The 15,957-nt window shown below is 45.0% G+C and overlaps 1 protein-coding gene across 1 annotated transcript in view; it reads left to right on the forward strand.

Moving 5' to 3' along the window:
* The window catches only part of ELOVL6 (ELOVL fatty acid elongase 6), a 78,383-nt gene that overhangs the window by 379 nt on the left and 62,047 nt on the right, over nt 1-15,957 (forward strand). The window lies entirely within an intron of this gene.

The raw sequence follows: 15,957 nt of genomic DNA on the forward strand, positions 1-15,957 counted from the left end.
CTCGGCTGGGCTCGGCTGGGCTCGGCTGGGCTCGGCTGGGCTCGGCTCTGCGCCGCCGTGCGCGGGCACACGGGCGCTGCCGCCGGCGCTACCTGCGCGCCCGGGCGGAGACTGACTCGCCGGGTTACACAAGGCCGGGGCATCCCGCCACCGGCGCGGTGCGATGCGGGCCCTGAGCCCCGCCGCCGCCCCGGCCCGGCGGCGCAGAGCCGCACACGTGCCCTCGGCCTCCCCTGCCTCCATCCCTGCCTCCATCCCTGCCCGTCCCTCCCGCTCCCCGCGCTACGCCCCCGTTCAAACAAGTTGCGCGTTTGCCCGCGTTCCCCGTGGAGCCTCTTTCTCTTCCCCTTCCCCTCCCCCAGCTCCTAATAAAACTTCATTTGCAGCCATGCGGGTATTAACTTTCCCGGCGTGTGCGTGTGGCTGGGGAGCCGGGGCGAGCCGAGCCGAGCCGCGGCGGGACCGGGGCTGCGCAGAGACCTATCGGGGCTTCCCGGGTCGCGGCGAGCCGGTGCCTGACGGACCCGCAAAGGGACACACGCACTCTCACAGCCTGGCCCGCCGAAGGGGAGTGGCTGTGCCGGGAGCCTGCTTTCCGCCCGGCACTGCCGCGGGAGCATCCCTGGGCCCTGGCCGGCAGCATGGAGACAGGGATGGAGGGAGCGCCCCAGCTGCCCCTGCCCCCTCCGCGGGATCCACTGGCCTGTCCTCGGGAGAGGATTCCTCTCTCCATCACACCTACCCGCACTGTGCCCCAGTCCTCACCCTAGCTTTGTCCACTTGCACTGGCCTTGTGTTCAAGGCTTGCCCAGGCTCACCTGCGCCCTGCTGCTGCACTGTCACTGACCACCCTCGCCTGTTGCCCAGTCTTGCCCTTTCTGTTGCTCCTGTGATCTGTTTCCCGAGCTAGCCCCCAACTTTCTCATTGCTGGCATGCCCTCCCTTGGCAGCGCTGCCTGCCCTTTTGGGCTTCCAAGTGAGGACCCTACCCATACCACCCTGATGTGACAATGGCAGGATAAGACTGTCTCTGGGCCCAGGCTTTGGTGTCTACATTTTCAGGGCAGAATGGTCCCAGATTGTAGATGGATGTCAGCCAGGGATTTGCTAGAATACTCTAGTGACTGGTCTGGGAACTTTTAAGGGCAATATAATTAAAGTGACCATTTAAGTGCATGTATGTCTCCCTCTGTTCTCCTCCAGGTGAGCTCATTAGCTCTTGAAGAGTGCTTAGTGTCACTCATATTTCAGGAAAAAGGAAACCACGTAGATATTCTCGGGCTGGGAGTGTTGGATGCTTCCCATTCTGTCCATGTTCCAGAAGAAAATTGGCATCAGAATAGGACAAGCTGGTAAAAGAGGATAGAGAGGGTGATACATGAGTGTATATAATAGCCAAATAACCCAGGAGAGATGCAGTTTAGAATAAAGAACATGACTAGCAACCACCACTCCTGCATCTTCTTCTTGGCTCTCCTGTGCTTCATGATATGACCTTGGGAACATTACATAACTTCTTCCAGGCCTCAGTTTCCCCAGCAGGGAAAGACCAGGGGAGTTGGGGATAATAATGCTGAAATGCCCTTATGAGGTGCTTTAATGACTTACATAATATTTGCCGAGTGCCTTGAAGATGTCAGGTACTATATAAATGCTAAGCAGTGTTATTAAAATATCCCTGGCAGTTTCATGTGCTGCAGAAGTCACCAACTGGACTCTGTAATGCTGGGCTCCCACTTCCTAGGTTCAGAGGAAGAGACCGTCAGTGTTATGCTGCTGCTGTACAGCTAAAGAGACGTGATCATCCGTGTGCACGAGCTTTCCGGTCTAGTTTCCCCTTCTCTAAGGGAACTGATGAATTAATACCTTTGATTCACATGAAAGTAAAGGAGAGTGATCTGCTTGGGGGCCTGGGAATGTTTCTGGAAATGAAATGGAGCTGTGCCCTCTGAGGTCTCTGTCGTGGCAGGCTTTTCCTGAAAATGCTGAGGATGACTTCTGAGTTTCAGGTTAAATTGTGCATTTTTATCTTCAAGAAATGCACTTGTTAGTGATACAGGTCCTGTTCAAGCACTTGAGTTTTGCAGGGAGCTTAACTGGTAAAATACAGCAGCTAAGGGCTACACAAGAAGGCTTTTTTACTTATCAGGGTGACTCAATAGGTTTGTGTATGCAGACATCAATGGCAGTACATGGCTTCTACACTTTGTAGGAGTAGCCTTAATGTACACGTCATTAACATAAGAGCGTTCTAAGATGAGGTTGTTAAGTAGTAGTTTGCAGGGATAAACATGTTTTTTCATTCTTTGGGCAGCAAGACAGACTAAGGAAACACTATGGCAGGATTTTAAAGTGTAATCACCATTTAAATTAGGATGCGTTACTATTACAATGTCCAGCATAGAGGGAAATAAATTCTTTAGGTGTGGCATTTGTTATTTTGTTTAATCTCAAAAATATTTCCTGATACCTTATAAAACAAAAAAAAAGACTGTGAGGTGTTAGGGGGGATGAAGTGGTTCTAAGGAGTTGACCCTGAGTTTTGGATTATTAGATGCATCTTTGGAGTCTGACTATGTTGCATATGAAAACGTAGCCTAGTTTGAGGATGGACATGAACTCTTTTACATACCTTCTGACTTCTGAGCTGGTTAAAGCACCAACAAGCCCTTTTAATTAAAACTGCATAAGGCTAAAGCTGGAAAAGCTTGAATGCAAAGCCCGGGGTAGTGGCATACCCCTAGGTGCTGGTATGGTTGGTCGGGAAGGATCATGGTGCAAGGAATGAAGTGTCTGGGTCAGCCAAGGCTTGCCCCTCCTTTTCCTAAGTCCTCTGAGTCTACTTCAAGCTCCATTACTGCCTAGGGAAAGTGCATGTCCTCTGCCCTCTCCAGTCGCTGGCTCCCAGGCTTTTCTTCAGCACACCCTCATCCTAGGGCTTGTTTCCTCACTGCCATCTGCCCCTGGAAATCATCCCTCTGAGTCCGACATGAATGGAGCCCATCTGATGGTATATTGGTCTAATGGCAGTGAATGAGGACCTCCTTGCTTCATTCCAGATGTTTGTGTTTCACTGTATGGAGGACCCCATCCTGCAATATGCATCACTCTGAGACCTCTTTAAACCTTGGGCCTGGATTAGCAGTGCTGTAAAGAGGGTACTGTTTTGACACAGAGGAAAAATGAATATTCTGTTTCCTGATAGTTATAAGCTGATGCGTTTCATGCCTCCCTGAGTGCTTGGCTTTATGTTTATGCACACCTTAATGGTATAGCCCCCTAGACTGCCTGGTTCTTCTGCATAGAGGCAGGAGAGGCTGAGCAAAGTTGGAGGCTGTGAAGACAGACTTCCAGCCTGCTGGTCTCTGATGGTAAGAACTGCCAATTAGTTGTCTTCCCTAAACAAGCAATGGCAGGTTTTCAGGAGGTTAAAGTACTAACAGGTCCATTTACTGTCATGAAACTTCTTAGACTTTATGTTGCGGGAAAGCTGTTGTTCATATAAGTGTAAGTATAGTGCCATCGTGTAGCTTTGAATAGAAAATACAGTATCACTTTAAGATACACTATCATATTGTGCTGAAACCATGGGAGGTTTGATTTAAGCATGACCAGGATTAAGTAAAATGTTTATTAAAGTAATTGCTTAAAATGATTTCTCAAATCAAACTCTCCCAGCACCTCCTCCCAAGCTTCTTCAAACAGGGAAGTGGTATGAAGTAAATACTCTGCAGAGGATTTTTTTCCCCTTAAACTGCTGTATGAGAATTAATGCAGTTCTAGTTCTTTATCTCTCATAGGTAAGTATATTATTATTTTTGAAAATTCACAGTTCTGTCAGACATGCAGCAAAGAGGGTTGTAGTGCCAAGATCCTGATTCCGAGCTGCAGCCAGTGAGGCAGCAAAAACTGTCTGGTGCTTAGGAAAGCCGAAGTGACAGAAATGCCTGGATGGAGTGGTGACTGCTGGAGTCCTTCTCCATCCTGCTGCACAGCACCACGTTCGGGCATCAGCACGAAGCGACAGTCGTTCCTGTTATAATTGTCTGGCCAATAATAATTATCTTCAGATGTCTGCTGACGAGGGGCTCGCCAATGGGGAGCCAGGAGGCCTGTGCTGACTGCGCCGAGATTATCTGGGCGAGGTGACGTCACGCTGGGGCTTGCCTAAAATCACAGAAACTTTTCCTCTGCTGCTCCGCCGGCTGCTGCAGCGGTTGGGCCATCCCTGCCCTGGCACCGATGCCCTCCAGCCAGCTGCTGCCCTGGGCAGGCGCTCCTCGCTCGTCTCTCTTTTGCCTCTTCTGTTTTTCTCCCTGAAAAGCCACGGTTTAACCCTTGGCAGCCAGCAGTGTGCTTGCAGATAGTAGCAGGAGCTGAGTAGGAGTGGAGGAGGATGAGCAGGATGAAAGTGAAACTGGTTGTTCCCTAAAGATGCTGTGGGGCTCTGCTGCAGAAACAGGCTGGTTTTGTTGTCATTAACAAAAGTAATGATTCAATAAGGAGAGAAGCACTGCATTAGGACTGCTAATGCTTTTTAAAGGGCTCTAGCAACTCAAACTTGATTCTGAAATTAACTTTGTGAACCTTAGGTGAGTATAAACGTTTGTGTATTTGAAAGAAAACATCCCTGCAGGAGGTTATTTTTAACATTTTGTTACCAAAACTTTTATGTGGTAGAGGCAGAAAGTGCAGCCAGCGCTGAGAGAAATTTATCCTTTGGTGTGATTCTCTTTCAAGTCAAAACTGCAGATAGATGTGGAAGGGCAGATGGTCAGCTAATTTGGATTTGTAAATGCAGTTGTCTTTTAATAATTCACACAAGCACCATCGTCCTAGACAGGTTTGTTTCCTAAATGCAGAACAAGCTCTCCTCATCCACTTAAGCTGCTCTTACTTCATGGAGAAATCAAGAGTGAGAGGCTGTGAGCATATCTCTCCAGGCATATGTGCGTAGCGGCCAAAAACTGATGTAAATTACTTTTTTTTTTTTTTCCCTGAGCTCTTGCTAGATGCCAAGTGGAGAGGGACGCTGCAGTCACCCTGTCCTTTTCTCTGTGCTGCAGCAAGGACTCAAAGGGAAGATGTATGAGTTGCTCTTTTCAACAGAGAGACTGTTTTATTTGAGCAGAATTCAGTTGGCTCAAGAATTTAGCTTGCCTCCACATGTCATTCTCCAGTGGGGATTTTTGCTGCTCTCTTGTGCAAAGTGGCCATAGAGCTGACAGGGCCACCAGTGCATGGCAGCTTTGGTGCTGAAGAGATTACCCACCTCTTTGGCTTCATCCCACAGGACTGTCTGAGCAAAAGACTGATGGAGTATCGCAGGGCTTCGGCTCCTTGAAAGTACAAGGATGGAATGTGTGGAATAACAGTAGGTGTCCTTTCAGAGTTCAGGTATTTTCAATCTATGCGTGGGCCTGGGGAGAAAAAAAAGTATGGTGGGCACCAAAATGTCATCCTGAAAATAAATACATCAATGTCTTTTGGATTCAGCCTACTACTAAAGCATAGGCCTTGGCCTTTTGCTTACTCTTTCCCTAGGGTATGAACACATCTGTCATCATGTAGCTTCAGTAACTGTAAGCCTCTGAGAGTGAAGACATCTCTTCTACTACGTGAAACACCATGTGCTTCTGGGAATAATAATTTTGTAAGAATGGAGCAAGGAGTAATCTAGGAGCTTGTCATAATTTTCAGAAGTAAATATGGACATTGGGGAACATTTTAGTTTAGGACGAGATGTAGGATTCTGATTTATTTTAGCTCTTTTGAAAAAGTAGCTCATATCCTCAACCAAGCATACGCTGTGAAAACAGAAGGATGTTTGTAATAAGCATGGGCTGAGTAGCAAGTGGTGGTGTGAACCCTTGGAAGCAGGGTGCTTTTTGTGAGTGGGCAGAGGAGCGATGGGAAGAAACTGATTTCCTCTAGAGACTGGAGTGCAGAGTGCCCAGCTCTCTCCTTCCTCCTCTGAACGCCCTGGCCCTTTTGAATCTGAAGAGAGTTTTTTGCCTCACCTTGAGGAAACAGCAGTTTACGTGCCAGCACGTGAGTTGCTGTTGGCTGTTCTGCTCTCAGGTTGCATAGGCTTCTAAGCCCTTCCTGAGCACCACAGCAGCATTCCTGTCCCAGTTACCGAGTTTTAGTCATATCTTGATGTTGAGCCACTGTTATTAAGTTGATATTTTTTTCCTCCTGCTAGTTACATGTTCGTTGTCCCTTGCAACTTAGAGACATTTTAAAAATGTCTCCTTTAAAAGCAGTGAATAAAATCTACATGGCTACAGCTTCCATGTTCATCTCCTCCCACAAATGGGCGCTGTCTGGTTGTCTGTAGTCTGGTAAAATAAGTGCTGTAGACAGGCTACAATAACTTGTTAGATCCTGTTCTTTTAATGGACTCCATGCTGGTAGTTGCTGCCTTTAAATGGGCTTAGGGAAAGCGGGAGATCGCTACTTGTAACTCATAGTGTGATCTGCAACGCCTTATGTAGCTGGCCTTTTCCCTGACCCCCCCTGTAAAAATGCAATGAGCATTCATGTCCAGTACGTCTACTGCTCCTTTAAAAAGTCAAATGTGGTCACATTCCCACTGGTCTCAGCAGAGAAAGGTCTGTCAGACTATTTAACTCTCAAGTTTATGCACTGTGTTTTGCTGTCGATCTCTTCTCCACAGCTGCCTATAGTGGTACTCTGAATAAAAGGATGTTTTGTACTTTTTTCTTCCATCATGTCTCTGCCCCTTGCTAAAGAGTCTATCCCAAGCCCTTTTCAGCTGACTTTGATGTCCTGACTCTTAGGAATAAATATGGAGATAAAAAAGGGGAAAAAATTTTAAGGGAAAGGCTTACAGAGCTGGAAGTGTTGGACGGTACAGAACTGGGGTTTCTTTTTTTTGCTTTGAGAGTGAACTTTTGTTGGTGTTCATGGAACTTTTCACAGATTTGAGAATGATTCTGTAGCACAGGGTCCACTGGGACTGCACAAGGCAAGATGATGTAAAACACTTTTTGGAAAGCTTAATTAAGAATTCAGATACTTCTTTTTTATTGGAAATGTGCAGAGGTTAAAAGATATTATTATTTTTAAATGTAAATTAGCATAATCTAAAATATAAAATAAACTTCACTGACTCAGACTATATCAACAGGTGAGATGTTTGTGCTACCCAGTACCTTTTTTCTTGCCAACCATTTTGTCAACCCACTTGAGCCCTGTCCTGGGTTGGAGTAGAAGGGGTTTATCTTCTACTGTGCCACCCTGTCCCTGACCAAAGCACCTCAGCCTGCTCCTACTACAAGCCATGCTGTTCCTGTTCATGTCACAGTATCACATCCCCCTGGGGCTCACTTGGTTTGCTGGGTAAGGCTGGTGCAGCCTGGTGGGGAGCTCTGCAGGGACACCCAGGTTAGCGTTTTGCAAGCTAGTAACAGAACGGGAAACAACCAGGCTGTGGTCAGACCAGGCTAATAAAAAGAGAAAATTGTATCAGTTCTCGTGTGTGGTTATTAAGGCTTTCAGATCCAAAGTAGCAATGGTACCTGATACTGCCCTTCATGGTGTGCCCTGTACTATGTGCTTCATTGCAAACCGTCCATTGCAAATCTTGTTGACTTTTGGGAGGAGGTCTTACCCTTTGATTGCTGAGAGTTCTAGTTACAGGAACTAGGAGCAAGGTGGAAGGATTCCAAAAGCAACATAACCTCAGTTTGGCTAGAGAAGGGATCCAGGTCCTACAGAGCAGACATGGCATGAAGTGGTGGGCAGATCTTACATGCTGAGCAGTCCTTGAACTCCTGTGGGGACAAGCTGATATTTGGAGTAGGGAAGAAAAGGGGCAGATGCAAGTCAGTTGTTTACCTCATGCCAGTGGACTTGGGACTTTGCAGAGCATGCGTAATGGTTTATTCAGCGCATGGTATGCAGGGGACAGATACACCTCTGAGGATGTGGGGAGTCTGACTTCAAACTGAATGCAGCTATAGCCACCTTGTAGAAGTTGGGCATCAGTCAGGTGCTTGAGTCTCATGATTTCAATGGAAATCAAGAACCTGTGTCATCTCTGAAAAGGTCTCTTAGTGCCTCAGTTCCTCAGTTGTAACATAGGTAAAATTCCTCTCGGGGGATATTCAGAATGGGTTTTCTACCATGTCAAAAAAGTGATCCTGATGTGGTAAGACCCATATGAATAAGTACATTAAAACAATACAGAAAACACAACTGTCTTACACTATTACTATGAGGCTTGTACTAGCACTGAAGAATACTTTATTCTTGGCAAGGATGTAGGACAAAGTTTGTCTCCTTCATTGGGGTAACTGAGGACTGAGAAGAGCTGCTGTAATATTAGAGGCAAGGCAGTTTAGTGTTGGTACCATGTGGTTAAACTGCAAAAGTTTTAATTGCAAATTTATGAAAGGAATTGTCCTTCAAATAGTCCAAGAAAACTTCAGACTATTCAACATTCAATGATAACTTTTAAATAGAATTTTTAAAATTTGTTGGTAATTAGTTTCAGTATATGAAGTCTGCAGAAAGAGTGAAAAATGAATTTGACATCATCTAGGTTGTGAGCTCCTCAAATTGAACGTGTTGATTTTGATGTCTGATGGCCTCGGTTACCCCTGGACATAGAACTTGAGGTCAGTCAAGAGTGTTATTAAGGACAAATGTCTGCCCTATATATCTTGAGCCATCAGTAGTATAAATACGCCTGGAAAGAGCAATCCCAAGGAGTGCCAACTAATATTTTAAGGGGAAGAAACAATGGGCCAAGCTAATTTCAGAAAAAGTACCAGAATGCTATTATTGAGGAATCTGATCTTCTGACTAATAAAGATGGTTTTCAGTTTTCTTTTTTTATTTTTTCTTCCCTTTTTTTTTAGTTTATTTAGAGCCATTAAGAGCTACTTAAGATGACAGTAAAATCCCTTAAATATAAACAAAAGCAGGATACCAAAGTTCTTGCACTGTGCCTTTCAAATACTGGATTTATTAACAAATGTTTATGAAGTGTGGCTTTTTCCTTATGTAATTTTCCCTTTAGCTTTAATTGGGAATTTCCCCTCTAGGTCTCCTGGTGTGTATCTTCTGAATGCAAGGTCCCCTGTAAACATTACTGGGAATTTTGTTGTTTCCAACATATGACATCTCCAGGCAGCTGAAAGCCCTGGGTTTTCTTCCTTTTTTTTCTCCCTTGAGGATCTGGCTGTCCAACTCCTTTTCCATGTCTTTGCAGGTCATGACCAAGTGAAACATTGGTTATTAGGAGGAAATTATGTAGACACCTTACATTTCAATTCCTTCCTTCTTGTTTCTTCATCCTCCTGGTCTTGGCAGCCAAGCGGAAAACTCCAAGCTATTTTGTACACCACATTGATGTCTAGATCTTCTTGTCTACCTCCACTTTCACAAGGAGTTTTGCTCTGTTGACATGGTAGCTCTGGGGCTGCCAGCTGCCCCAGCCCATGTTACATCTCTGCCCCTCCCCCGGGTGTACAGGGATCCTGCCCGTGTGCTCAGGCATCTTCTGTGCTCGGGCAACTGACCCAAACCCAGCAAAACCCACTGGTGATTTCACTGCCTTTCCTAGGCAAAAGCAGAAGCTGTGAGGATGTGCTAAGTGGGACTGCTGATGAGTGTGTGCAGCATTGATTGCAGACTCATGACGAAACGGGTTATTTAACAGATAGAAGTATTTCAAGGTGCATAATGTTGTCTTTATATTATTTTGTGAGGGCATTTCCCCATTATGGTTTTTCATAAGATATTGCTGTTGGCCACTGTCTGAAACAAGATACTGGCCTAATTCAACCTTTGATCTGATCTGATCTCTCCTCTGTGCTTAAATATCCTTTTTTGATCATATGCCTGATAAAGTGACATTCTCTCTTGCAATGGCAGTGTACACAGACAATCAGTTTATTTTGTTACATCATTATTTGTTATTTTAGAACTCTGTAAATACTGTGGAGTTTAAACACATTCTTTTTAAATCTTGCCTGGGAGCCTGATGCTTGGCAAGATTCCTTCTGGGCAAGGCACTGTCTGTGGACACAGTAAAAAACTATTCTCTTGCCCCTAACAGCTTGTGGGTTTAGTTTAAGACTAGTAGCCCAGGCAGACAAAACTTACTACTTTCGAGAAGGTTTAGATAAATTATTGCATGTACTATGAGAGTCAGATCTGTGCAGCTACATTGCCACCATCTCTGTGACCCAATTGGGAGTTATAGTTCTGTCCCAGCAGAGAGAGGATGGCTCTAGACAGCCAAACACCATGAAGAAAAGTAATGGTGTAGCACTGGAAGGAATCCTCAGCTAATGTGTCCTTGTTCACTGACTTCTGGTATTGTGTCTGAAATGCATGTTTTTTATTTTTGACAAATTCACTTGAGCTCTCCAGCATTTTCCAAGAACTTCCCTCCTATATCAGCACTTGGACCATGGACAAATTAAAAAATTTAGTTTAAAAGATAGGATCAACACTAGATATTCCTGTTGCAACACTTGTAAAGACTGTCACAAGGCTGTTGTACTCAAGATGCTTACTCTTGTGAGAAATGAAAGAAAACTGCTGAAAGAAACATTTTGAAAACCTGTCCCTCGAAGTTCATGAGAGGTGGTCCTTGTATAATGGTTCCCCTGCAGGAAGATGGTAGTTACAGTGGATGCCCTTTCCCAGATTCCTTCATGTATGTGTTTTGATCCTGCTCAGGATGTTTGCATGTCTGAGATCCTGGTATTTGGTGATTGTGGGCAGTTTATGTTATTGTTCACTCATCCAGTTCTTGGAGCACCTTGCAGGCATGGTGATGGGATTTGTTTGACCATGGATGCCTGCTGTGTAAGGTGTCTTGAGTCATCTCATATGGAAATAGGGAGCTGAGAGAAATAAGTTGTGTTCTAAAACCACTCCCTTCTCTTTAGCAAATGTAGAGAGACTCCAGGGAGCTAACTGAACCATAGCTATTTCTCACAATCCTTCTTCCTTCCTTCCCCACCATGCTTTTTCTTCTTTTTTTCAGATACCTATTTGATTTTTACTTGTTATCACCCTTTGCTCCTCCCTCTTTTGTTTTCTGTATATCTTCTTCCCATTTAGGACCAGTCAGGTCAGCAGCACGGGTGGCCATACGCTTCTGTAAAACAACTTGCAGGGTGGGACACAGCTGGCACATGTTTTGGTGTTGGGCTGGTGGAGCTGGGCAGTACAGACCAGGCCCTGAGCTGTCTCTGGATGAACAGAAAGAAGACTGCATCAGGGTAGGACCACTGCCACCTTTTGATTAAGTCACTTCGTCCTTGATTTCTGGAAAAGGACAATAATAACCGAAGAAGAGTGCTTGTTTGTAGCTTTCCACAGTGCCCATCGTATCCTGATATAAAAGGGCCATCTATTTTAAAAGCTACTTTTCAGTCACCAAATGGAAAAATCCTGAATAAAGTCTACAGTAAAAATTCTGTTGCCTTCAATGTAAGAGATTTTGTTCCTAAACTTGTATGTGTTGGCTAAATGTAATGTAGCATCTGGTATGTAAAATGATTATGACAATTCACATATTTTGAAATGGTCATTACTGTAAATGGAATAATTAGGAAAGATGCTAGAAGAAAGTGAAGAGAAAAGAAATTGTGTCTGCATTTTGGAGAAATACACACCAGGCTGATAATATGGGCAGTCTAGAGATTAGAGAGAAATCATAAGATTTCATTGTGGGGTGAACAAGCAGAGCTCTTCCCTGTGCTTTCTGTCATAGCATGCCCTTGACTGAGAAGAAAAATGGACTAGGGTAACAAAAAAGATCTATTAGAATCTATCATGTGTCAGCATTAAAGCTGGGAATGCAGATTTTGACCTCAGGCTTTCCAAATACTCTTCTTGCCTAGGCAGTCCCCATGACTTCAGCTGTTGTGGTGTCATGGAGCATCTTCCCTAATGAAATGCTGGTGGCTTCAGGGTGGGCATGCAAAGTATGTAAGATACTGGTGAATCTCAGTGAACTGTTGCAAGTACTGTGAGCAGTTTTCAACTGCTTCCCTTAAAATGGCATATGGGATTGAGGGAGGCTTTTGACAGACCACAGGTATCTCGCCTACGATTATGTTCCAGCATTTTGTCTTCACAGGCTGTGTCCTGATGACCTTAGTTACTATCCATATTTATTGCTGACAGAGTTAGGCCCCTTTTCATTAAACTAGATAGTGTTGTAGCTGTTTACAGGGGACATGAATTTGACTTTGGACATCTTTAGCCCATTTACCTTGTTTAAATTTTCAAGAATGAGGCTTGATGGAGTTTCAAGTAGCTCTTCTGTTGTTGAAATAGCTGTGCATCTTGAAAGAGGGACACTTGTGTTCACTGTATTACCATGGAGAGTTACAGTATTTTAGTATCTTTTTTCACTTTGCTAAGGTCCAGACAGAATTCCACAGTCACATTCTTGGTTAGTTAGATGCTTTAATGACAGAAGCTCTATAATGTAACATTTCTAAGAACAGGAGGGATGCCTTGAAAGTGGTGAATCTGCACTACCAGGGCTGCTCTGAGAGCTGCCTGAAGTAATTTCAAATGGAAGTCTTGCCGAATGAAAATGGCCAATTTCTCCGACTTTCAGCTGAGGTCTCTCTTCTTAGCGCCCAGGTCCTATATGACATTTAAAGAAAGCAAGACTTTGGTTCCTAACGCTGTAGAGAGTCCCTCATTGCACATACAGACATAAACTTGGTACCATCGTGCATTTTTCCTAGCTGCTGGATCAAGTGCTACATTTTGAATGTCAGCCAGCGTATGAGGCAAGAGGAGCAGCCTCCCTGTCACCCAGGTTGCACAAGGGGGTGATGTCAGGGTGGGTTGCCTTGGGTTTGCTGGCACTGGAGTAGCTTCCCAGGGCTGAACTTTTGCCCCATGCCACGCAGATGCAACCACTGCTACAGCTGGGTGAACTGAGCTGCCTGTCATGGCTTCTCCTGGGACCATGATCTCCTGCAGTGGAGCAGAAGGGACCAGCAGAGGCAGAAAATTGTCACAGTGCTCCACCTGCCTTGCCTGGAGGTTCCTGAGAGCAGTCCCAGACACAGCACAGCATGGAGGTGATGTGTCCTAAATAGTACCCATGATGGCTTATATACAGAGGTATTCATGGCTCATGTGCCCAAAATGTTGCACCTATGCAGTCAGAGCTGTTTTCTTCTAGCTGCATGAGTAGGGATTCTTAAGTTGTGAATTGGACAAACATCCCTCTCTAACTGGATCTCGCAGTCTGCTATGATAACAACCTGTGGTGTGGTCCTTAGACTATCCTGCTCGACCTGCTTTATTCAAAGAGTGGATAAGGCACCCATCTAGAGAACTATAGACTTTCAAGGACCTTCATTATTAAAATTGGGGTCTGGATTCTTCCAATTCAGTGGGAGACATCTGTGATGTAAATGGGAAGTAGATGTGAGCTTTTGTGCCTGAGTAAAAGATGGCTCTACCATTACCTGTAGCTTTGGTGTGGACAGAGATATGAGTGCTGCTGAAGTTGGAATAAGCCAGCATTCTGCAGGCTTCCCACAGAAATACTGGTAAAGAGGATGTAAATGCAAGATTTGGCTGTGGAGTAAATGGTAATATATGGGGGGGTCACTTCTTCAGCATGAAGATTAAACTGAAAAGGACTTGTTTCCCAGAGACTGGCTTACATGCAATCCTTTCTGTGCAAGTGCTTCTCTTCCAGAATAAAACTACCTACTATCCAGTGTTGAACCAGATAATGTTAGCAGTGGGTAAGGATGCCACCTTCTCTGCTCTGAGGTAGTGGCTGCACGTTGCAGAAAGCCTTACAGAACAGGAGGGAGAAAGATGTCATTTTAAGTCAGGCTGTGTTGACTCATAGGAGACATTCTGAAGGTTATGGATATATGTTAAGCAGGTATTAAATAGCCCTTGCTTTATAAATATCATTTACAAAAACAAGTATCCTTCAGGGCACCAGAGTGTATAAGAATATGAGTTAATTAGAGTCTGCATTTTCAAAGCAGCGGAACAACTGGATTTAGATCAGAGGAACTGCAAATAAGTTTGCTAGTGACTTGAAATCTGGTGATTTTTGTAAAACTTCCTGGCCTCATCCCTTGCGTTTTCTTCTCCCTTGCTGCTTTCTGCAGCTGTGTCCATTGGACTTGGTGTAGTGGTTTGTGATCTGTGTGACTCCAGTGAGGAGTGCTGCAACCCCACTGTGTTTTGCAGAGAAATGCAGGCTAGCAGTAGGAAGAGCCAGAGCACAGGCTAATTTGTAAAGAGGCTCAGTGGAGCATTTCATGGCCTGCAAAGTGACCAGGTTAATCCTGGAAACCTGCAGCCTTTATCATGACACCTGACACAGCAGCACAGCCGGCCGGCTCTGATTTACCAGATTTCCATGGCCACATCTCCGTCTTTCTAAACATGGCACAGATTTTTTCCTTTCTCAGGCTTAAGGTGGGGAGCGAGGAGGGAGGGAGCTGGGCAGCAGTGGAAGAAATCGACATTAAGCCTTCCCAAAACCAGTATGAAAATGCAGGGGTCTCATTGTAAAAGGAAGGGACCCTACACCGGGGTGGTGCGTCGTTCAGGTTACTGAGGCTTTGACTTTGTCTGCAGCGTGAGCAGCCTCGTGGTGCATTCAGAAATGCTTGCCTGACTAACATATTGCTTACATTTGCTGACTCACTCTTGCACTGCCTTTTTCTTTCTTGTTCCCTGGATGTGTTGATTTTTATCTCTGTTACTAGGGCTGTGCCCCAGACACTGTATAATCAGCGTGTTTGTGTTTGGCTCCCATGTGGGTGGGAGGTATCTACATTTGGATACAAATGTTAATATAATTCACCCGCAAGTGAATAATAGGAACAAAATACAGAGGTCTGAACCCCCCTGGCGTGGGAGGGAGGTTAGTGACACACTGCTTTTGGGGCAGGGTCATCCCCAGAATCATTGCCTGGCATTTTGCACCACCACCTGTGTTCAGTCTTGCTGTCTCTTCAGGTTCTGCTCCCCAGTATGGTTTTGACTGATTAATTTAAATTCAGACTCTTAAAATATTCTGAATTGGAAGGGACCCACAAAGATCATCAAATCCAACTCTTAAGTGAATGGCTGGTAGGCAGCTTAGTGCTTTCACCTGTAGAAGATACTAACACAAGGAGCCTGTGTCTGGAAGAGCTTTCAAAGTGGGAGCCATACCCGGCCATGGCTGAGAACCACAGCAGAGCTGCTGGGTCCCCTTTGTCCTGATTTTCTAGGGGAAGTGTGAGTGTTTAAAGGTACTGCTTTCCAATTGCACTGGTTGTAGGATGCTCCTGAAAGGGCTTCTTGGCAGCTCCTCTATGGCTGTGCTGCAGCAGCCCTCCGTCCTCACAGCCCAGCTTGTTTTCCCACTTTGATCTTTCACCTGGAGCCATTAAGTATCTTGCCACTTCAAAGAATGTCTGTTCTTAATGTGCAGTGCTCGTGTACTTCTGGAGGTACAGCTCATTTCAGACATATCTTTTCAAATACTAGTGATCCTAAGCGATGGTCCTAAAATGTTTGAAGATCCAGGTTAGTATGCAAGGACAATTATGTCTTCAGGTTTTTTTCCCTTTACAGCCCAGGCTCCTAAACTTTGTGTATGAGTATGGTTGCATCTATCTTGTGTTCTGAACAGACCACCATTTATTTTTCTTGTCCAGCTTGTTTAGGTCTAGTTTGAAGCCCCTCTCATTAAGTTGCTATCACATAACACTCCTGTCTCCTGTTTTAATCAGATGATGTCCAATATTTTCACAGTAGTCCTCATGTGAGGAATGACGCTGTATGGCTAACTACCAGGGAACTAATTAGCAGGCAGTTCCTTCTCTCATGGTTCAAAGAGCATTATGTATGCATTCCCAGGAGATCATACAACACAGAATCACCTTGTAGCAGCATTGCTGTAAACGAAATATGCTT

The sequence above is a fragment of the Corapipo altera genome, unplaced genomic scaffold, assembly GCF_003945725.1.
Source record: "Corapipo altera isolate COAL_440 unplaced genomic scaffold, ASM394572v1 22b, whole genome shotgun sequence".
Classification (NCBI taxonomy): domain Eukaryota; kingdom Metazoa; phylum Chordata; class Aves; order Passeriformes; family Pipridae; genus Corapipo; species Corapipo altera.